The 24184-nt window shown below is 40.2% G+C and overlaps 1 pseudogene; it reads left to right on the plus strand.

The window, feature by feature from the left end:
• Positions 1-1923: 1923 nt before the first annotated feature.
• The window catches only part of LOC109702767 (translation initiation factor eIF2 assembly protein-like), a 162550-nt pseudogene continuing 140289 nt past the window's right edge, over positions 1924-24184 (plus strand).

Consider the following 24184-nt stretch of genomic DNA (forward strand, 5'->3'; position numbering starts at 1 on the left):
GTGTCACTATGAACTTAATTGAGAGAGCAAAGCTCTCTTTCAGTCTTTGATCACTGAAAAAAGGTGATGTAAGGACACAGGGAAAATGTAGCAAATGCAAACCAGAAATAGATTCCTTATCAGAAATCAAATCAGCCTGAACCTTAATCATAGCCTTCTAGCTTCCAGAACTGTGAGACAATGCATTTTATTATTTGTCACCCATTCTATGGCATTTTATTATGACAACCTAAGCAAACTGCTATAATTGGCACGTATAAATAAATTAACACATAATAAATATATGTTGAACAGCTAGTGTAACTGGTATAAAATATAAAATATATCTTTTGTCAAGTATACAGATTTATCTACTTATTTTGAACAAGACCAGCATATACAGCCAATGCACAATGCTCATATCAATGAAAAAACTACATAAATATAATTGATCAATCACTTAAAACATCACTTCTCCTACTGGTAGTAAATGCTTCTGTCACTAGCACTTAAGTAAGTTAAGTGAACAATGGAACTCATTAGAATTTGATCTTCTCTTCCTTTTCCTACCTTGGCTACTTTTGGTGAAAGAGGTGACCTGAGTAGCTGGAGTGCAGGTCCTTAAACTTGTCTTCATACTAATACCTCCTGAGGAACTTTAAAATACTGTTGCCTGGGTCTCACCTCCTATGTTATCACTTTTCATTATTGTAACAAAACACCTGAGATGAACAACTTAAGGGAGGAAGGATTTACTTTTGTTCACAAAAGATTTGGTACATAGCCATTTGGCACAGCTTTTCTGGATCAGTTATGAGACAGCACATCATGGCAGAAAGTCATGGTGGAAGGAAGTTAATCATTTTATGGCAGCAAAGAAATAGAGAGAGGAAAAGTGATGGGGGACAAGACAAACCCTTTAAGGGTACATCCCTAGTGACCTATTTCCTCCAACTAAGCCTCATCTCCTAATAGTATTTTACTTATGACAACATTAATGGATTAATCCATTGATGAGGTTACAGCCCTCATGATCCAATCACCTCTCAAAAATCCATCAGCTGGCAACAAAGCCTTTAAGAAGATTTTTAGATTCAAGCCATAACACTCCCAGAAATATTGATTTAATTGGCTGTGGTAGGTCTGGACATTGAGAGTGTCCAAGAGCCTCCCCAGGTGACTGAATATCCAGTCTAGTTTGAGAACCATTGAGTATGAGATTGATGGGGTCCATTGTCTGAATTAGTCAATGGCAACTATTGGAAAACTTCAGTACTTTGTCTTGGTTGAAAAGCCAAATAAGGAACTGAATATTCTATCAATAATTAGCACTCAATTGGTTACTTTCACAAACATGAGTCCCTCAAGTTGTCTGGGTTGCATTTTCATCTGTACATTGAGGACAATAAAACTCATCCCACAGTTGTTGCCAATAACAGCAATAGAGTAATTAGTGTGAGTCAGGCTCTAGCTATGTTTCAGACACAAGTCTGAGTGCTCAATACTTTTTATCTCATTTGAACTTTATAACTACCCTAAGAGGTAGGTATTACTGTTATGCCTGTTTGGAAGTGAAGGAAGCTAAATCATAGTCATAGCAAAGATTCATGATCAAGGCAGGTAAGAGAGATGCCTTGTGCTCAAATCCCCTTTCTTAAACCTGTGACTACTGAGCTGGTTGGTGGGAGAGCTGTGGGGACTACCCCTTGTCAGTGGTGAACAAAGGACCAGAAACATAGAAGCTCTGGTTCCCTTCTTACTCCTTAGAGCTCATTTACTTAAAGTAAAACCATAGTTATACACTTGTCCGAGGCTCAATGCCTGAGCCAGATTCCAGGACCATTAGAAAGAGAACAACACAGAAGACAGTGACTAACCCAACCCAACATTAGTACAACCTTCACCAAGAGCTCTCCTTCAGCTGTGCTCCAACCATTAGCAGCCATGGTGAGGGATAGCTTGGCAGCATCCACAGCTCCCAGTACTACAAAGACTGCAAGGATGAGACCAACGGGTCCAGACACAGCAGGTAAATAAACGGACTCTCCAGCAACTGAGAAAATGCTTAAACTATGGGGACAGCTAAAATAAAAATGAAAAATAGAAAATTGTGTCTCTGTAATAAGGACATCGTTAAGAAGATTGTTATGAGAACAAATACTGCATGCATATGGATTAGGACAGGCTGAGAACAAGGATAAAAGGAAGCTGACTTATTATGTGGTAGGCTTGTCAGAGAAGGTTTTCATTTTTGTTAATGTGACCCTAGTGTTTTTTGTATAATAAATGATAAAGTAATCATAATTTCTAGTTATAAAAGAACCATAAAGACCACATCAAGATAAGAAAATTTATTCTCATGGTCTGAAATTTTATCTGAAACTAGAAACAGAGTACAAAAATTATAGAAAGAGGAAAGCACCCAAACTCAAAAACACCAGTGCAATTCGTTCTCTCATCCCTTTTGTCCCAGCCCTACTTCTATTATTGAAAATTTAGGTAGCACACATGTTCAGTTTTCACATATATGCATCTACATATCTATGTACATTTGTAGCTATATGTACACACTAATACACACATATGTGAATATCTATAGGTATACATACATTCTTATGTATGTATACTTATATTCTTATAAAATTAAGATACTACTCTACTGCTTTATAATATTCTTTACTCCATACTATGTAACAATTACTTCAAGATGATGTGAAATATCCATATACATTTTTAATGACAACATTTTCTTCTACATACAATTGTTTAATAAATACCCTATTTTGGAGCCTTGAGACAATCTTACTTCTTCACTATAATAAATAGTACTGAAATAGATAACTGATTTTCCCCACATGAGAAGTGCTTAGACACAATTAGTGAGCTAACGCATATAGCTTTAATATATGATAAAACTTCTCTTCTCAAGCATATGACTTTATATTCCCACCATCCAGTAACTTCAAGCCATATTAGAACATGAGCTAATCATTAACTCTTTTCAGTTTGTTAGCTGAAATTTTTTCTTAAGATTTTTCAAACTGCATTTTAATTGCCTCTGAGTTGAATCATTCTCTCTCACACATGTGTATTCCTTTCTTGGTTACCTGTTTATGCCCTGATTAAACAATGGAAATTTAATGGATCAATAAATGACACCCACTATCCCCTGCCTAAGTCTAGAATCAATTGCATTGAACTGGAGTCAGGGAATTGGAGGTCGAATTGTGAACTTCACCAGGGATAACGCTGTTTTGAGCATATGGTATATCTGTGGAGCCAAGTGGGCCTGCTGAAACTTTACCCCAAAGAAGAAAGGCCTGTCAACCCAGTCCCAACATAGCTGGATAATTGCAAGCCACTCTGCACAGGGGAAGGGCCTACAAACTGGGAAAGCTGCACAGCTAGAAGAAGAGTATGCATCCTTGCTGATGGTGGGAAGAACCTACAGAAGAAGCTTGAAGAAGCTCAGACAAGTCCATGATTAGTTACTACACACTTGCTTCGATGGATAAGAGTAAGAAGCAATGAATGGAAAGAGGAGCCAGGGGCATGTCCCTGAGGAAGAACCTTGCCATGTAAATGTGAGAGTGAGAAAAACTGGGCTTCCCCGAGATTAATATGATGGACTGGCACTTTGCTTCCTCTTGGAATGTCTTCCAGAGTTGCAGAGTCTCTAAATCTAGACACCACATTATCCAGGCACCTTCACAGCTAAGACCTTAAATACCATCTGGGTCACATGTGCTTGTTTGATATTTGGAAGGCTACAATAGAGTGGAGGCCATTTCTGTTGCTTCTGTTTCTATAAGCACAATTTTGGATAGGTATTATGAAGAAAACAGTCTTCTCTCAAAGTGTGTGGCCATCTTAGCTGCTTGCAGTTCTGGATTCTTGTTCACTGAGCTCCATCTTCCCACCAAAATTATTACCTACCCCACCCCTAAATTCCAAGTGTAACATCAGCCAATTGGGAGCAGGCTGTGCACCCAAACTCAACCAATCTGAGTAAAAGGGGCAGGGTCCCACTGCCAGGAATAAAAATGCAGACCTATAGTCTACTCCTCAAGCTTGCTGTGCCCATGTACCTGCTCACCCTTCTGCAAAAGTAAATTTGGCTTGTCAAGACAAGTCTTCATTCATGTGTCTTCGATTGTGACTATGGTGGTCTTCAGGAGTCTTATTTCTAACAATCCGGGGCTCATCTGGGATAATTTCATCCAGGAGAGGTGCCCAGAAGCCTCTTCCCCCAAGGGAGACGCATCCCTCTGCCTCATTGCGGTGGGCATGAGGTATTGGGCAATTGTGACTCTTGGACTGGAAATTCATTCTGGGCCTGAATTATCTCAGCAACACAGAGAGAAAGGGCCTTAGTAAGCACCATGGTGACCAAACAATTCTGTGCATGGGAAGGTAAGAAGCACTATTGACTGGCAAAGTATTCCTTGGTGGTCCGAGAGGAGCTCAGAGGTTGTGTGAGAGTAAATGAAATGTGTCTGAGACACGGGCCAGTATAGAGTCCTTATCTGCAGTTCCATAGATATCCAGGCGACTACATATGGCTTAACGGCAGTCCATATGGGGGGATTATACTGGCCTGCTTATTGCCAAGTAACACCACCAACTGTATATCACCCCAGGAGAGAATCGGTTGGAGATGGACAAAGCGCATGGAGTAGTGTGCGAGACACCTCCAGGAATTAGGGAGATTGAGCATCTACCAGGCATTCTCACCCACCAGGTAGACTGGCATGGGGAATACTCCAAATAAAAAGAGCTCTATAAAAGATGAAACTAAAAATAAAATTTCATCAGACAGTTCACTAGGACAGATGTTAAAATATTGGCACAGGTGCTACCAGTGTGGAAAGTCAGGACATTTTAAACAGGAATGTCCTGAAAGAAGGAAGGAAGAGAAGATAATTCCCCAATGGCCTTTGATGAAGAATAGGCGGGGGTGGGGGTCAGCAGCTTTTTTATGTGTACAGGTCCTACAAGGAGCCCTTGATAAATTTAAAGGTAGGACCCAAATTTTAAAAAACCACCTTTTTGGTTGACTTTGGAGCAGCCAGTTCATCTCTTACTATGCACCCCCCAGGCCTGTCCCTCTCCTCAATTTAGAGTAAAGGGAGAGGAATTTCATGTCCCTTTCTTTGAACACATCCCAGTGAAATTCCAAGGTTGGGTGGCATGGGTTAGTCTCCTTTTCATACTTGAGACTGGGATCAATCTTCTAGGAAGAGATTTAATGTTCAAACTGGGCACAGAAATAAAAGTTTGGGAAAAGAATTTTAAGATTTCATTAAATATGAGGATGGCACAAATTGAGGACCAAATTCTCCCTGAGGTCTGGATCAAGGATGGGAACAGAGGAGGGCTACAAATTCTCCCAGTTCATATTGACCTGGTGAGACAATATGAAGGAAACAATATCCTACTCCCCTGGAAGGGAAGCTGGGCCTGACACCCATAACTGAGGACTATTAAAAGATGGCCTTTTGGAACCCTGCATGTCCCCTTTTGATACCCTGATCCTGCCAATTAGGAAGTCACATGGATCTTATTGGCTGGTACAAGGTCTCTAGGCCATTAACCAAAAGGTTCTCAGCAAGCACCCAGTTGTCCCAAACCCTATACTTTCCTCAGTAAAATACACCCAGAACATCAATGGTTTAGTGTTGTGGACAGGCCTGCCCTTTGGCAGAAGATAGCAGGAACATCTTTGCCTTTGAATGGGAGGACCCTCAAACAGGGAGAAAGCAACAATACGAATGGACAGTCCTTCCACAAGGTTTCATTGACTCCCCTAACCTATTTGGCCAGGTATTAGAACAAGTGACTGAGGAATTTGCCCTTCCCTCCCAGATGAATTTATTACAATGTGTGGATGATCTTCTATTATCTGGACTACCAAGAAAGAGATAACAGAAATTACAATTAGTCTTTGAACTTCTTGGGCCACCAAAGATTAAGAGGCTCCAAACACTAAGTTACAATTTGTTGAAGAAGAGGTCAAAAATATTTGGGATATTTGATTAGCAAGGGAAAAAGCAGATTAGGTCCAGAGAGAATAGAGAAGATTACTGGTATGCCTCTATCAGAGACCAAAGAGAACTTCAAAAATTTCTAGGTTTAATTGGATATTGCAGACTGTGGATATAATCCTATGCACTCATGACTAAAACTCTTCATTCCAAACTTTTGGAAGAGGAACCCGATCCTTTACATTGGAGCCAGAAGAAGTCCAGATAATAGAAAGTCTTAAACAGTCCTTAATCACTGCTCCTGTATTGGCCCTATCTTCCCTAGAGAAGCCTTTCCATTTTTTGTTAATGTAGATAAGAGAACAGCCCTTGGGGTCCTCACTCAGGAGCATGGGGGAAAGAGAAAAACCTCTGGCCTATTTATCCAAATTCCTTGATCCTGTAACTTGAGGATGGCCACAGTGTATTCAAGCAGTTACTGCTATGGGCCTATTGACTGATGAAAATCAAAAATTAACTTTTGGAGGGTCTCTGATAGTTAGCACACCCCACTAGGTCAGAATTATTCTTCAGCAAAAAGTAGGAAGGTGGCAGCTGACCCCAGAATATTAAAATATGAAGTTATCCTACTAGAAAGGGATGACTTAGTCCTCAGCATTGAAAACTATTTAAACCCAGAGGAATTTCTGCTGGGAGGAAAAGCCCAGTACCCTATTGGATATTGCTGCTTGAATCTCAGGGAAACTCCCTTCTTGGATGGACTTAGGCTGTTTATAGATGGTTCCTCTAGAGTTATTCAAGGAAAAGACATAATAGATATTTGGCGATAAATAGAGTCAAATTAGAAGTTATTGAATCAGGGAGACTACCTAATAACTGGTAGGCTCAGGCCTTTGAACTATTCAAACTCAATCAAGCACTAAAGTTCTTAAAAGACAGAGAAGGAATGAACTACACTGACTCTTAATATGCATTTGGGGTGGCACATAATTTGGGGAAAATATGAGCTGAAATAGGGTTGATTAATACTTTGGGGAAAATATGAGCTGAAATAGGGTTGAGTAATAGCACATGTCCCATGATATCAACAAGGTGACTCCCTTAAGGAGCACAGAAACAACCTAGCTGACATAGCTGTAAAGGAGGCTGCCCTCCATCCAGAGATACCAGTGCTACACCTCACTCCTGTTGTCCAGACTCCATCCCTAATCCCTGTTTTCACTCCCAGGAGAAAGCTCAACTCGGGATGCTGGGTGCCTCCCAGACCTTGGAAGGGAAATGACTTCTCCCAGAAGGAAAGGAAGTACTCTCCAAACCTATCATGAGGGAGATATTAACCCAATTACACCAAGGAAATCACTGGGGGTCCAGGCTATGTGTGATGTCATCCTCAGAGTTTATGTGTTTCCAGGAAACTATACTCTAGCAAAACAGATCACTGAAGGCTGTCTAACCTGTAGGAGGGTAAACAAACAGGCCTTATGGGGACAGCCTTTAGGGGGAAGAAATCCAGGCCTGAATTCAAAAGTGTTCAGGTGGACTACACTGAATTACCCCAGGTGGGCCATCTAAAGTATTTACTGGTTATAGTGGACCATCTAACTAATTGGGTTGAGGCTATGCCTCTATCTAGCACCACAACCAATGAAGTAGTTTAGATACTATTTGACAATATAATTCCTCAGTTTGGACTTACTGAAAATATAGATTCAGATAACGGGAGTGAATTTACAGCTAATGTATTCAAAGAATTGGTGAGGCATTGGATATCAGGTGGGAATATCATACTCCATGGAACCCATCCTCTTTGAGAAAAGTGGAAAGACTGGATCAGACTTTTAAAAGGCAACTGACTAAGCTAGTTCTTGAAACCAGACTACCCTGGACCAAATGCCTACCTCTAGCCTTACTCAGGATTAGAACAGCCCTCCAGAAAGACACAGGAATCTCTCCTTATGACATGTTACATAGGTTACCGTATTTGGGCAAGCCAGCACCCTGGGCTCCCCTCCTTTGAAACCAAATATCAGTTTCTCTGAAATTATGTGTTCAGTCTTTCTTCAGTTCTATCATGCCTTAGGCAACAGGGACTGCTGGCTCAGACTCCATTGCTCAAATTTCCAGTGCACCCACACTGACCAGGAGATTACATCCTGATCTAGACTTGGTGTGGAGAGAAGCTCTAGCCATCTTGGGAGGGATCTTATCAGGTGCTACTTACTACTGAGATGGCAGTATATGGTGCCGCTGAGAATGGATGGATAAACTACACCCAAATGAAATGAGCTCTGAAGGAGGAATGATGGCCCATGTCTTCAAGACCAGGCAACACAAAAGCAACCTTAAACAGACTGTAATAGAGTTGTTATTTCTTTTCCATTTGGGAAACTGTCTGACTACTATCTGTGTTGCTCAGACCTCTTCCTCTATATCTATTGAATTTGATGCATGTGTTGTAATACCGTGTGGGATCTTGAGACTCAGTGTTATATCCAGACTAGAGCTAAGACTATATATATGTGTGTGCAGACCCCTCACCTGGTTATGAAAAGGGTAGTTATGAAGGTGGTTACCTTCCATGTTATGCATGGAACATGACAGAGTGGGCAACTACACCTGGGGAATATATTTCTCCAGCCTATTACTACCCCTCAGAACAGGGAAAGGATAGTTGGGGAAAGAAATTAAGGGACAAAATCCAGCTCAAGAAAGTTACTCTCCCTCTCAGAGAGTAACTGAGTAACTGGTTGCATAGCCCCTCCTATGCAACCCCCTTAAGGCTGATCATAAATGATCCCCATTATATGACCATGGAGCCATCTGACTTAAGGTGCTATGGGTTAGGAGCTAGTCTTATTGGGAGCACTGATCCTATAGGTTTGTTTCTCTTAGAATTACTCAAAGAATCTGCCCCCTAGGCCTCTGATCCCAACCCTGCTTCCCCAGCTCCATCAAAATCAGACTGGGATAACTGTCAAAGACCTAAGACAGACTATGGCTATTGAAAATGGTTATGGGGAAACGAGTGCCTGACTGGAGTGGATTAAATATTCTGCTTGCATTTTACATAATTTAATTGCTACACATGTATGACAGGAAGACTGGAATCCCAAGTTGTCTTCTTCCCCTTGGGATAGACCACTGACCCTGCTGGTATGGCATAATGGTTGCCCTCTTCCAGGAAAGGACAGCTTGGAGCAATGGGTCTTGCAGGACCTTGTCACTACTGCTTCCTGTGATAAATGATCATGAGAGGCTAAAGCCACCTTGGTTAATTAGACTCCCATCTCGAAGCTCTACCTTTGCCACTTGCCTCTCTAGGTGGGGGGGGAGGGCTAGAGTTTCTGGGAAACACATCAGGATGCAGTGAAGGCCAATCCTTTGAAGAAATGAGCAATAACTCTGCTCTAACTGTTGCCAGGGCAGATGCCTGGTGGTATTGCAGTGGAACTTTGAGACTCTTCTGGTCAAATGGAATGGGACTTGCACTCTAGTTCAGTTGGCTATCCCTTTCGCCCTGGCATTTTGGAAGCCCAAACCTTCCCTAGCCAAGGTAAGACAGAAATGAGATCTTGTTTCCCCTGGAGGGTTGTTAGACTCCCATGTCTCCTTGGATGCCATTGGGGATCCACGAGCGTTCCCTAATGAATTCAAAGCAAGGAACCAAATAACAACAGGATTGGAATCAGCACAATTCTGGTGGTCCACTATTAATAAAATGTGGACTTGATTAACTATATTTTTTGTAATCAGCAGAGATTTGTCAACTATACTAGTGATGCAATGAGGGGAATTTGCAGAACAACAATGCCCCACCATTAAGATGGCATGGGAAAACTGAATGGCTCTACATCTGGCAGAAAACAGGGGGATATTTGTCCTTATTAGGGGCAAATACTATACATCCATCCCCAACAACACAGCTCCAGATGGGACCATAACAAAGGATCTCCAAGTCAGATAGCCCTATCAAGTGAACTGGCTAAGAACTCAGGGATAAATGCCCCTTTACTAACTGGCTAGAGCAATGGTTTGGGAAGTGAAAGGGGTGATGACCTCAATCTTAACATCTCTCCTTGTTGTATTTGGGGCAATGGCTTTAACTGGGTGTTGTGTTATTTCCCGTATTTGGGGACTAATTCTTAGACTCATAGAAACTGCCCTAAATAGACAAACTCCCATATCATACCAATTATTGTTGAGTACAGCTGAAATAGAGTCAAATAATGTGTCATGAGTTTGAAGAAAAGAACAGAAAATGAAAAGATGGGAAAACTGTGAGGAAAACAGTATTTTCTATCAAAATATGTCACCATCTTAGCAGCTTGCAGTTCTGGGTTCTTGTTCACTGAGCTCTATTTTTATGCCAAAATTACTATCTACCCCACCCCCAAATTCCAAGTGTAGCATTACCCAATCATGAGCAGATTGTGCACCCAAACTCAACCAATCAGAGTAAAGGGGGCAGGACCCCACTGCATTGGGAATAAAATGAAGACCTATGGTCAACTCTTCATGTTTGCTTTGACCATATGACTGCACACCCTTCTGCAGAAGTAAATTTTGCCGTGCCAAGACAATTCTCCATTCTTGTATCTTCGATTGTGACTCTGGTGGCCTTATTTCTAACAGTATGATTGTTTTTCTGGTGGTAGCATAGGCCTCCAGCCAGTATTTATAAAGGGCTTCCCAATTTCACAGATGACTTGTTGGTCTTTCTGGCGTTTTATGGCAGAGTAGTAGTTCTGGAGCCAGCAACTGGAGCAACAGCTTCCCAGCTCAGCAGGTGTCTTTTAGATCAGAAAAAAAGCAGTAGCTACCCGGTGACCCAGCTCACTAAGGTGATCATGAGAGCTCAGCTAAGAGGCAGGCTCCTTGGCCCCTCTAATTATCATGAAAGCCATTTAATACATTGTATTTGAGCCATTTCTGCTTAAACAAATTAGAGAAAATTCTCACCTCTATGAAACTGAACTCTAACTGTTGAGCCCCCAACATTAGTTATGACTACTAACAATTTAAGAGAACTATATTAGGACAACTATGAAAGGTTCACTCTATGACAGTTATTATGCAATATGTATTATTTCATGCACTTCTCACAAGAATGCTGTAAAATTAATACTTTAACTGCTCTTGAGACACAGATAGATAAAGAAGATGTTCAGGATGTAATAGGTAGAGACTGAATTAAAATTCAGATCTGTCCAATCTACAATCTGTGCCTTGACTCATTATGATACCTTGGCTGTTTTCCTATCAGTGTTAGACTTTTCCAGTTGATAAATGAACAAGCCCAGATTTCCTTTAAATAGATTTTGCTCATTAATAATTATCTGCAAATACCTTCTCTCCACCAAATCCTTGCTCCAGTTCATGCCAAACCTCTACCCAAGCAGACTCCCCCAAAAATATCACCCAAGTCCACCATCAGTCTTCTGGAAAGAAAGAAAAAGAAGACAGGAAGAAAGAAAGAGAAAAAGAAAGACAGTACCATAGTTCTGATAGAGAGTGTTCCTCCCCCCCACCCTCACCAGTGCCCATGTGTTAAAGGATTGATCCTCAACTTGGAGCTATTGGAAAGTAATGGAACTAGTAAAAGGTTTAAGGTCATTGGGGGCATTCCCTTAATGGGGATTCTGGGACACCCATTTCTTTTTCTCCTTTGTGTCCTATCAGGTGAACAATTTCACTGAGTGCTTCCTCCATGATGTACAGCTTTACCACAAGACCAAAATGAACAGGACAAATTGACAATAGATTGAGACCACCAAAATAGTGAGCCAAAATAAACCTTTCCTCTTAATAAGCTGGTTATCCTAGTTATAGTGATGAAAGGCTAACTAACACATATGGGGTAACCAAAAAATATGGAGTGAATTCAGTACAGCTGCTGTGCCAGGAAACCTGTTACAAGTTTAGTACCATTTACACTCATTCTAATCTCTCCCCTATTTCACAGGGGCTGGATACCTGGCTACATTTCCCAGAATGTCTATGCTTTAGGTTTTGCCACAAAAGACTGGGAAGTGTAAGAGTCAAAGGCCATGTTATTGCTTCTCTGGTCAACCTGACAATGCACAGGCATTGACTGATGAGAGATTTTATAGCAATCTCAGGGATTTCTCCTACACATCCCTTGCTTTGATGTGGCAAGCACACAGCATGGGTGGCAGTTTCCTGCAGTTCCTGATTACTTGATAGCTCACAGAAAATCTGTCCACAGCTTTTTCTGAACTTTGCTCTTCTGGTTCTTTAATTCACTGTATATACATTAATTCCCTTTATTAAGCCATTTCATACTTGAAATACCTAGAAAAACTTCTTTTTTCTTTTGGACCTATCATGATTTTCCCAGCTTTACCACCAGAGATAGCATGGCCTTAAGCTGGTCACTTCCTGTCTCTGGGCCTCCATTTCCTCACTTTTCAGATGAATGGCATTAGAATTAGCTAAATGCAAGGTTCCCTGCATGCTGAGAATCTATAAAAATTCAATCACACTTCTGGTTTCTCTCTCCCTCTCCCTCTCCCTCTCCCTCTCCCTCTCTCTCTCTCTCTCCACCCTTTCTTCCCCTCTCTCTTTCCCCTCCCCCCCAGTCACTCCCCAGGCCAAAGGGGCTTCATTTATCTGATACTAGCAGGTTCCACACTGAGAAACAATTTTTCTGGTAAAATTGTATTGAGAACCATGAAAGAGAACTGAACATCAGATATGCTCAAAGGTGCCAGTTCATTCAGATTCCATTTCCCCCAGAAATTGACTCAATGTTCAAAATCATTTCAGTTAATGGTGACATGTCTATTGCTTTCTCCCCAATGAAAGCAAATAACTCCCTAGACTGGTCCTTAACTGACGCCTGGAAGGTCTGCACAGGTGCAGGCAGAATGTTTGAGTAACTGGAAAACCATGGTTAGCTAATAGTTCTTACCTGTCTTGTTACAGCATCAGTATTTGGGAGAAAACTGAGCCTGTGGCTTCCCTGGGCTAGGTTTGAGTCCTACAGTCTTAGACAGTTCAGCCTGCCATAACCTGTGTCCTCAACAACAGACATTTCCTTCTCCATTGCAGAGGGTGGGATATCCAAGATCAAGGGGCAGGCAGATTCAGTTCCTGGTAAAGGCCTCTTCCTGGCTTGTACATTTGTCTTTTCCCTGTGACTTCACATGGTAGAAAGTCCTTCCTCTTATAAAAAATATTACCCCCATTTTAAGGCCCCAACCACATTGCCTCATCTAAACCTAATTAGTTCCCCAAGGCCTCACATCCAAACACTATCACTTTGGAGATTAGTGCTTCACTATATGAATTTGGACAGTATATAAACGTGCAGTCCATATTACCTGCTCTCTCTTTCCCGACTGTGTCTAAGATATCTTCAAGGAGTCTTTCCTGAATACCTTCATCATTCTAATCTCCAAACACCATGAAGCCCAACATGGTGGTGGTGTATGCCAAGAATCCCAGCTAATCAAGAGACAGAGGAGGGAAAATTAAGAGTTCAAGTAAATCTGGCAAAGGTAGCTGCATTAAGACCCTGTATCAACAAACAAAAAAACAAAGGTAGCTATACAGGGTGCGTCATTGTGACATTCCATGTATATATGCGTTATAACCCAAATTGGTTCATCCCCTCTATTTTTCTCCTTTCTACCTTCATCCCCTTCTTATGGTGATTTCAACTGATTTAAAAATTCTATGTTCATTCTTGTATAGGAAGTACATAAATGATATTCACCTTCATAACTTCCTTCTTTTACCCTCACTCTCTCATATGTGGTCTAGCGTGACCTATTTTTCATAATACATGAAGCTTTTGGCCTTCTGAACCTGGCTAACTTCACTTAAGATGATGCTGACAGTTCCATTCATTTACTTTCAAACTACAAAATTTTATTCTTTTTTGTGGCTAAATAAAATTCCATTGTATTTTGGAATTCACATTTCTTAATCCATCCATTAGTAGTGGGGCATCTTGGCTATTTCCATAGTTTAGTTATTGTAAATAATGCTACAATAAACATGGGTGTGCAGGTGCCTTTCTTGTAACCTGACTTCAGGTGTATCCCTAGGAGTGGAACTGTTGGATCTTAGGGCAGTTCTATTTTTAGCTTTTTGAGGAGAAACCACACTGTTTTCCATAGGGTTGTACTAATTTACTTTCCCATAAGCAGTGTATGATAGATGCATACCACCATCCCCAACTTTTTATTGCTTAACATAGGCTCTCACAAACTTTTTTTTTAATTTTCTTTTTTTTTAATTGTTTTATTATTCATATGTGCATACAAGGCTTGGGTCATTTCTCCCCCCTGCCTCCACCCCCTCCCTTACCACCCACTCGACCCCCTCCCTCTCCCCCCCACCCTGTCAATACCCAGCAGAAACTATTTTGCCCTTATCTCTAATGTTGTTGAAGTGAGAGTATAAGCAATAATAGGAAGGAACAAGTGTTTTTGCTGGTTGAGATAAGCATAGCTATACAGGGAGTTGACTCACATTGATTTCCTGTGCGTGTGTGATACCTTCTAGGTTAATTCTTTTTGATCTAACCTTTTCTCTAGTTCCTGGTCCCCTTTTCCTATTGGCCTCAGTTGCTTTTAAGGTATCTGCTTTAGTTTCTCTGCATTAAGGGAAACAAATGCTAGCTAGTTTTTTAGGTGTCTTACCTATCCTCACCCCTCCCCTGTGTGCTCTCGCTTTTATCATGTGCTCAAAGTCCAATCCCCTTGTTGTGTTTGCCCTTGATCTAATGTCCGCATATGAGGGAGAACATACGAGTTTTGGTCTTTTAGGCCAGGCTAACCTCACTCAGAATGATGTTACCCAATTCCCACTTACTGGCGAATGACAACATTTCATTCTTCTTCATGGCTGCATAAAATTCCATTGTGTATAGATAGCACATTTTCTTGATCCATTCGTCAGTAGTGGGGCATCTTGGCTGTTTCCATAACTTGGCTATTGTGAATAGTGCCGCAATAAACATGGGTGTGCAGGTGCCTCTGAAGTAACCTGTGTCACAGTCTTTGGGGTATATCCCCAAGAGTCTCACAAACTTTTTGCCCAGGCTAGCCTCAAACCATGATCCTCCCAATCTCTCCCTCCAAGTAGCTAGATTACAAGTATGAACCTCCCAGTAGTACCACTGGTTCCTGCATGACACTGTTTGTGTAGCTCCCTCAATAAACTGTAAGCCCTGTGAAGGTGAGAACACATATATCACCTCAGGTTTATAATCCAGAACCCAACACAACAGTAATGTCATGGGTATAACATGTAACATAAAGGAATGATGCATCCATAGGGGTAGGACTTAAGTAATTATATCTCTCTGAAAGTCGATGTGCTTAAAATCAGCTATCTCAGACTACCGTTATGAAGGTGACATGTATTCATGTACATGGAGTGATTAATGCATAATTGTGAGGAACAGACTGTTGGAAAGGAAGTGTTTTTTCTTTGAAGATAAACAGAGCTGGCTTCCCACTGACTACCACTGCATCCTCAGTGAGTGTTCCCGGAAGACCCTGGTGGAGAAAATCTCAGGTCCTTGGCTTCCTGAACAAAGAATTGGACAGAAGATACACAGATTGCAAAACAACAAAGATTTATTGAGAGCAAGACAGTGAGTGAAAGCAGGAAAGTACACTCTCCAAGGAAGTGGGACGATGGGTGAGCTCTGAGCAAGGTGGCTTAAGAGCAGCACCTGTAGCTCAAGAGGACCAGTGCCTTGGTTTGGATTTGTATTTATAGCAAGTGGCAAGGGAAGGGAAGGAGATTTGGGTGGTGTTTGGGAGTGACTTTCGGTGATTGCTTGAGCACATGAATTGAATGAGATGCAGTCTTTTTTTTATTATTTTTATTTTCTTATTCATATATGCATACAAGGCTTGGGTCATTTCTCCCCCCTGCCCCTACCGCGTCCCTTACCACCCACTCCGCCCCCTCCCTCTCCCCCCCACTTCCTCAATACCCAGCAGAAACTATTTTGCCCTTATTTCTAATTTTGTTGTACAGAGAGTATAAGCAATAATAAGAAGGAACAAGGGTTTTTGCTGGTTGAGATAAGGATAGCTATACAGGGAGTTGACTCACATTAATTTCCTGTGCGTGTGTGTTACCATCTAGGTTAATTCTTTTTGATCTAACCTTTTCTCTAGTTCCTGGTCCCCTTTTCCTATTGGCCTCAGTTGCTTTTAAGGTATCTGCTATAGTTTCTCTGTGTTAAGGACAACAAATGCTAGCTAGTTTTTTAGGTGTCTTACCTATCCTCACCCCTCCCTTGTGTGCTCTCGCTTTTATCATGTGCTCAAAGTCCAATCCCATTGTTGTGTTTGCCCATGATCTAATGTCCGCATATGAGAGAGAACATACGATTTTTGGTCTTTTGGGCCAGGCTAACCTCACTCAGGATGATGTTCTCCAATTCCATCCATTTACCAGCGAATGATAACATTTTATTCTTCTTCATGGCCACATAAAATTTCATTGTGTATAGATACCACATTTTCTTAATCCATTCGTCAGTGGTGGGGCATCTTGGCTGTTTCCATAACTTGGCTATTGAGAATAGTGCCACAATAAACATGAGTGTGCAGGTGCCTCTGGAGTAACCTTTCTCACAGTCTTTTGGGTATATCCCCAAGAGTGGTATTGCTGGATCAAATGGTAGATCAATGTTTAGCTTTTTAAGTAGCCTCCAAATTTTTTTCCAGAGTGGTTGTACTAGTCTACATTCCCACCAACAGTGTAAGAGGGTTCCTTTTTCCCCGTATCCTCACCAACACCTGGTGTTGGTGGTGTTGCTGATGATGGCTATTCTAACAGGTGTGAGGTGGAATCCTAGCATGGTTTTAATTTGCATTTCCTTTATTCCTAAAGATGGTGAGCATTTTTTCATGTGTTTTTTGGCCATTTGAATTTCTTCTTTTGAGAAAGTTCTGTTTAGTTCACTTGCCCATTTCTTTATTGGTTCATTAGTTTTGGGAGAATTTAGTTTTTTAAGTTCCCTGTATATTCTGGTTATCAGTCCTTTGTCTGATGTATAGTTGGCAAATATTTTCTCCCACTCTGTGGATGTTCTCTTCAGTTTAGAGACCATTTCTTTTGATGAACAGAAGCTTTTTAGTTTTATGAGGTCCCATTTATCTATGCTATCTCTTAGTTGCTATGCTGCTGGGGTTTCATTGAGAAAGTTCTTACCTATACCTACTAATTCCAGAGTATTTCCTACTCTTTCCTATATCAACTTTAGAGTTTGGGGTCTGATATTAAGATCCTTGATCCATTTTGAGTTAATCTTGGTATAGGGTGATATACATGGATCTAGTTTCAGTTTTTTGCAGACTGCTAACCAGTTTTCCCAGCAGTTTTTGTTGAAGAGGCTGCTATTTCTCCATCGTATATTTTTAGCTCCTTTGTCAAAGACAAGTTGGTTATAGTTGTGTGGCTTCATATCTGGGTCCTCTATCCTGTTCCACTGGTCTTCATGTCTGTTTTTGTGCCAGTACCATGCTGTTTTTATTGCTACTGCTTAGTAATATAGTTTGAAGTCAGGTATTGTGATACCGCCTGCATTGTTCTTTTGACTGAGTATTGCCTTGGCTATTCATGGCTTCCTGTGTTTCCATATAAATTTCACGGTAGATTTTTCAATCTCTTTAATGAATGTCATAGGAATTTTGATAGGAATTGCATTAAACATGTAGATTACTTTTGGGAGTATTGACATTTTTACTATGTTGATTCTACCAATCCATGAGCATGGGAGATCTCTCCACTTTCTATAGTCTTCCTCAATCTCTTTCTTCAGAAGTGTATAGTTTTCCTTGTAGAGGTCATTCACATCTTTTGTTAGGTTTACACCTAGGTATTTGATTTTTTTTTGAGGCTATTGTAAATGGAATTGTTTTCATACATTCTTCTTCCGTTTGCTCATTGTTAGTGTATAGAAATGCTAATGATTTTTCTATGTTGATTTTATATCCTGCTACCTTGCTATAGCTATTGATGATGTCTAGAAGCTTTTGAGTAGAGTTTTTTGGGTCTTTAAGGTATAGGATCATGTCATCTGCAAATAGGGATATTTTGGCAGTTTCTTTACGTATTTGTATTCCTTTTATTCCTTCTTCTTGCCTAATTGCTCTGGCTAGGAATTCCAGTACTATGTTGAATAGGAGTGGGAATAATGGGCATCCTTGTCTGGTTCCTGATTTTAGAGGGAATGGTTTCAGTTTTTCTCCATTAAGTATAATGCTGGCTGTAGGTTTGTCATATATAGCTTTTATAATATTGAGGTACTTTCCTTCTATTCCTAGTTTTCTTAGAGCTTTTATCATGAAATGGTGTTGGATCTTATCAAAGGCATTTTCTGCATCTATTGAGATGATCGAGTGGTTTTTGTCTTTGCTTCTGTTAATGTGGTTTATGACGTTCATTGATTTTCGTATGTTGAACCACCCCTGCATCCCTGGGATGAAGCCTACTTGGTCGTGGTGAATAATCTTTTTGATGTGTTGTTGAATTCGGTTTGCCATTATTTTCTTGAGGATTTTTGCATCAATGTTCATTAAGGAGATTGCCCTATAGTGCTCCTTTTTAGAGGTGTCTTTGCCTGGTTTTGGGATAAGTGTAATACTGGCTTCATAAAATGTGTTTGGCAGTTTTCCTTCCCTTTCTATTTTGTGGAACAGTTTAAGGATGGTTGGTATCAGTTCTTCTTTAAAGGTCTGATAGAATTCAGCAGAGAATCCATCAGGTCCTGGACTTTTCTTTTTGGGGAGACTCTTGATTGCTGCTTCAATTTCATTTTGTGTTATAGATCTATTCAGGTGATTAATTTCCTCTTGGTTCAGTTTTGGATGATCATATGTATCTAGAAATCTGTCCATTTCATTAAAATTTTCAAATTTATTTGAATAAAGGTTCTCAAAGTAGTCTCTGATGATTTCCTGGACTTCCATGGTGTTTGTTGTTATCTCCCCTTTTGCATTCCTGATTCTTCTAATTTGGGTTTTTTCTCTCCTCATTTTAGTCAGGTTTGCCAGGGGTCTATCGATCTTTTTTATTTTTTCAAAGAAACAACTTTTTGTTTCATTAATGCTTTATATGGTTTTTTTGGTTTCTATTTCGTTGATTTCAGCTCTTATTTTTATTATTTCTCTCCTTCTATTTGTTTTGGGATTTGCTTGTTCTTGTTTTTCTAGGAGTTTGAGATGTATCATTAGGTCATTGATTTGGGATCTTTCAGTCTTTTTAATATATGCACTCATGGGATGGCCTTCTTTATCTCATTTGATCAATTGTAGGTTTGAAGTCTACTTTGTCAGAGATAAGTATGGCTACTCCTGCCTGTTTTCAGGGGCCATTGACTTGGTAAATCTTCTTCCAGCCTTTCATCCTTAGCCTATGCTTATTTCTGTTGGTGAGATGGGTCTCCTGTAAGCAACAAATTGTTGGATCTTCCTTTTTAATCCATTTCATCAAGCAGTGCCTTTTGATGGGTGAATTAAGTCCATTAACATTAAACATTAGCACTGATAGGTATGTGGTGATTCCTGTCATTTAGTTGTCTTAGTTGTTTGAAGGTTTGATTGTGTGTACCTAAGTTGAGGTTACTCTCTACTGTCTTGCTTTTTCTTATCCTGTGGTTTGGTGCTGCCTGTCTTTTCATGGTTAAGTTGGGTTTCACTTTCTGTGTGCAGAATCCCTTGAAGAATCTTTTGTAGTGGTGGCTTTGTGATCACATATTGTTTTAGTTTCTGCTTATCATGGAAGACTTCTATTGCTCCATCTATTTTGAATGATAGTTTTGCTGGGTAGAGTATTCTGGGGTTGAAGTTATTTTCATTCAGTGCCTGGATGATGTCACCCCACACTCTTCTTGTTTTTAATGTTTCTGTTGAGAAGTCTGCTGTGATTTTGATGGGTTTACCTTTGTATGTTACTTGTTTTTTTCTCTCTTACAGCCTTCAATATTCTTTCCCTAGTTTCTGAACTTGTTGTTTTAATGATGACATGTCGTAGAGTAGTTCTATTTTGATCTGGTCTGTTTGGTGTCCTGGAGGCCTCTTGCATCTTTATGGGAATATCTTTCTCTAATTTGGGAAATTTTCCATTATTATTTTGTTGAATATATTACGCATTCCCTTTGCTTGCACCTCTTCTCCTTCTTCGATGCCCATGATTCTCAAGTTTGGTCTTTTGATGGAGTCAGTGGGTTCTTGCATTTTCTTTTCACAGGTCTTGATTTGTTAATAGTTCTTTGGTTTTTCCTTTAATTACCATTTCATCTTCAAGTTCTGAGATTCTGTCTTCTGTTTGTTCTGTTCTGCCGGATTGGCCTTCCATTTCGTTTTGCAGTTCTGTTTCATTCTTTTTTCTGAGGTTTCCCATGTCCTGGGTGGTTTCCTCTTTAATGTTGTCTATTTTTGTCCTGAGTTCATTTATCTGTTTATTCATCCTGTTCTCTGTTTCACTTTGGTGTTTATACAATGCTTCTATGGTTTCCTTTATTTCTTCTTTTACTTTTTCAAATTCTTTATTTTTGTTGTCTTGGAATTTCTTGAGTGTCTCCTGTACATTTTGGTTGACCCTATCCAGTATCATCTCTATAAAATTCTGTACCTGTAGTATGTTTTCTTTTAAATTATTCTTGTGGGCTTCATTGGGTCTTTTGGCATAGTTTATCTTCATTTTGTTGGAGTCTGGATCTGAGGATCTGTTTTCTTCATTCCCCTCTGGTTCCTGTACTAATTTTTTGTTGTGGGGAAATTGGTTTCCCTGTTTTTTCTGTCTTCCCGTCATTTCCTTTGGTGTTGTTACTGTCCCTGTACTGTGTGCAATTAAGTATTTTCTGCTTGTAATAATAACAATGGTAATATTTAGAATGGAAGGGTGAGCTGAGATGGAAAGCAAGAAGTTAAAGAAAAGGGGAAAACAAATACACAGAGAAGAGGGAGAAAACAGAACAAGGTATCAGACAAGAAGATTTCAAAGGTATAAACAGGGAGCATTAGTGTACTAATCAACAGTAAGCTGAACAGGCATTAGAGAGACAAAGAGAGGATTGAAAACAAAAGATAAGAATAAAAATAAAAAATAAGTAAATGAAAGAAATATCTATATATAAAAATAAAACAAAATGAAATGAAAAATAGAAAATTTTTTAAAAAACCAAAACACCAAAAAACCAAAAAACCTCCAAGTTCAAATGCAATGAAGTTTCAGTCTTAATAATTTGGGTGTCCCTCTCAGTCTCCAATCCTGGAGATGGTGCATCAGATGTTGTTCTGTAGTTGCTTCATCAAAGGGGACACATAAAGTAGAACAAAACTACACACACACACACACACACAAAACCCCACCAAGTGTCCCAAGTTCAAATGCAATACAGTTTCAGTAAGTTTTCCAGCATGCAGGTGTAATTCGGTTGTTCTCTCATCAAAGGTAGGGAGAAAAAGAGAAAAAAAAAAGAGATGCAGTCTTTATACATAATTAGGGGCTCTTGTGCACATGTCCCAGTTTGGGTCCAGATGAAAATACTATTTCAAAAGGGTATATGGGGGAATCTTCTGATGGAGCTAGATCACCTGTTCCCCATGAGATGATCTGAGAGGAAGCTACCTGTTCCCGGTGACCTAGTTTGAGTACTTCCCCTAAATTTCCTGCCTCAAAGTCAGTTGACATTGATGAGGCAGTACTTATTTATTCTATACATAGGAGTATTAGTGCATAACTCAGTGTCATTGGCAAGACTAAATGAAATACCAAAGGCAGTGCCTCAACCATAAAGGTGTTCCATAAATATGTGCTTATGCCCATAGAAATAAGCCAAGCAGGTGTGCAACTGCCCATGTTGGAAGGGAACCCCAGGGGATTCTTCCTGTCAACTTCAGAAGGTGCCAGCCATTCCACCAGGATCCCTGCCACACATGCTTAATGGCACTGCTGTATCCCTATCCAGGAACCTGAAACAGGGTGGATTGGCCTTTTTGCATCTATGAATCTGTTCCATCAGCCAGAATGCCATGGCACTCCCAGGACCAACAGAGTGAGTGACCAGTGAGGGTATTCCACCTGACAGTAACAAAGTGTGATGAGCTCTCACTCCTGCTCTGAAGGGTGTTTAGAAATAAAACTCCTCTGTGTCTTCCTGGGATGCAAGACTGCTCTTTTTTTCATTCATGTGACAAAGGGAAGAGCTATCATGCAAAGGAAGAAAGGAATGTGCATGGACTTCAAGATTTCTTCCTCTGACTTCTAAGACTCCTTGTCAGTCTTGACACTGAATCCAGCAGTCCTGTACCAGCTAGTTTGGGGACCTATTTCTTACCCTTTTTGACTCCTGTTGGTTTTTTTTTCCTCTCCCCCAAGATAAAAACCAGCTGTTCAAGAAAGCCAGCTTCAGCTGCTGACCATGCTGACCAATGCTAAATGCATAGTGCTACTTTTCTTCAAAACACTCTCCCCCTACTATCACCTGCAGTTTACAGGTCAAATACAGGAGTCTGGAGATGTAAAACAACATACCAGAGGTCACAGAGCCATGAAGTCGGGCAGCCAGGTTAGAACCAAGCACTCTGACTTTAGGTTACGAATGCTGCGTTCAAAAGCACTCCCTTAGAATTAACTTAGAAGATAACACACATGTACAGAAAAGCAATGCGAGTCAACTCCCTGTATAGCTATCCTTATCTCAACCAGCAAAAACCCTTGTTCCTTCCTATTATTGCTTATACTCTCTCTTCCAATTAGAGATAAGGGCAAAATAGTTTCTGCTGGGTATCGAGGGGTTGGGGGGTAAGGGAGGGGGCGAGGGGAAGGGGGGAGAAATGACCCAAACATTGTATGCACATATGAATATAATAATAAAAAGAAAAAAAAAGCACTCCCTTTTTTCAACAGAAGACTTGCTCATTCACCCAATTGTTTGTAGAGGTTTGAAGGGATTAAACCTCATGGTGGATTGAAAAATTCTAGAGTTTGCACCTAGACAGAGCTGGTTTGGATTCTGGCTGCCATTTACCAGGGAAGTGATCCTTAGCCTTTCTCAACCACACTTGGGGCATTTAAATAAATTTTACTGTTTCAACAGATATTTATTCTGTGCAAATCATTAAACATACAATGCTGAATAAGAGAGATACACTCTGCCCACAAGGAATTTCTGGTGTGATAGGAAATAATACCTCCCTTGGTTGAGAGAATTAGAGAACCTCTACAAAGTGCTCTGTCCATAACAGTCTCTCAATGCAGAGTAATTGTGTACTTTTATTGTTTAAATCACCCACACTGACAGAGCCAGGGACATTCTGAAACTACCTCACTGAAACACTATGATTTTCCATCAGGAGTTCTCTGAACTCATTTGTAGTACTACTTATCATGTTATATTTAACTAGTAATGTAGTAATAACAAAATTTAATATTTATTGTACAACAGGTACTGTTCTGAACTTGCACAGATTCTCTCTCTCTCTCTCTCTCTCTCTCTCTCTCTCTCTCACACACACACACACACACACACACACTTGGAAATAAACATTCAGAAATTTCATTTCCAGATAGTTCTAGTAGTACAAGCTATTAAAAGCAGTGTTTTTCTTTAAACATTTTTATTATGGGAAAAAACATTAAATTTATCATCTTAACCAATTTAAGTACACAGTTCAGGCAGGTTATATATTCATTGTTGAACAGATCTCCAGTGTTTTTTCAAAACTGAGACTCTATACCCATTAAACACTAATTTCTCCTCCTGCCTACAAGCTCTGAGCAACCATCTTTCTACTTTCCACTTAAGATTTTGACTACTTTTCATACCTCATATGAGTGAAATCATACAGGATTGTCCTTTTGTAATTGGCTTATTTTACGCAGCGTAATGTTCTCAAGGTTCATCTATATCATAGCACATGACAGGAATTCCTTCTTTAAAATGACTGCATAGTATCACATTGTATGTCTTACATTTTCTTGATCCATTCTTCCATTGATGACATGTAGATTGCTCCATGTGTTGGATATTTAACTTATTTATTCTTTATGACTGTGGGGAGCAGATTATCAGAAACCTATGAGAATTTGACATAAGCACAGTTGTGCCCAATAATTGGCAGGCTAAGTTTGGCGTGGCCCCAGCTGCAGATGCAGCACAGCTGCTTTTCCTAAGTTGTTTAAGTTCAGAGAAGCAGGTTTCTCTTGTTACAGTGTCATGC

The sequence above is a fragment of the Castor canadensis genome, chromosome 3, assembly GCF_047511655.1.
Source record: "Castor canadensis chromosome 3, mCasCan1.hap1v2, whole genome shotgun sequence".
In the NCBI taxonomy this organism is placed as follows: Eukaryota; Metazoa; Chordata; class Mammalia; order Rodentia; family Castoridae; genus Castor; species Castor canadensis.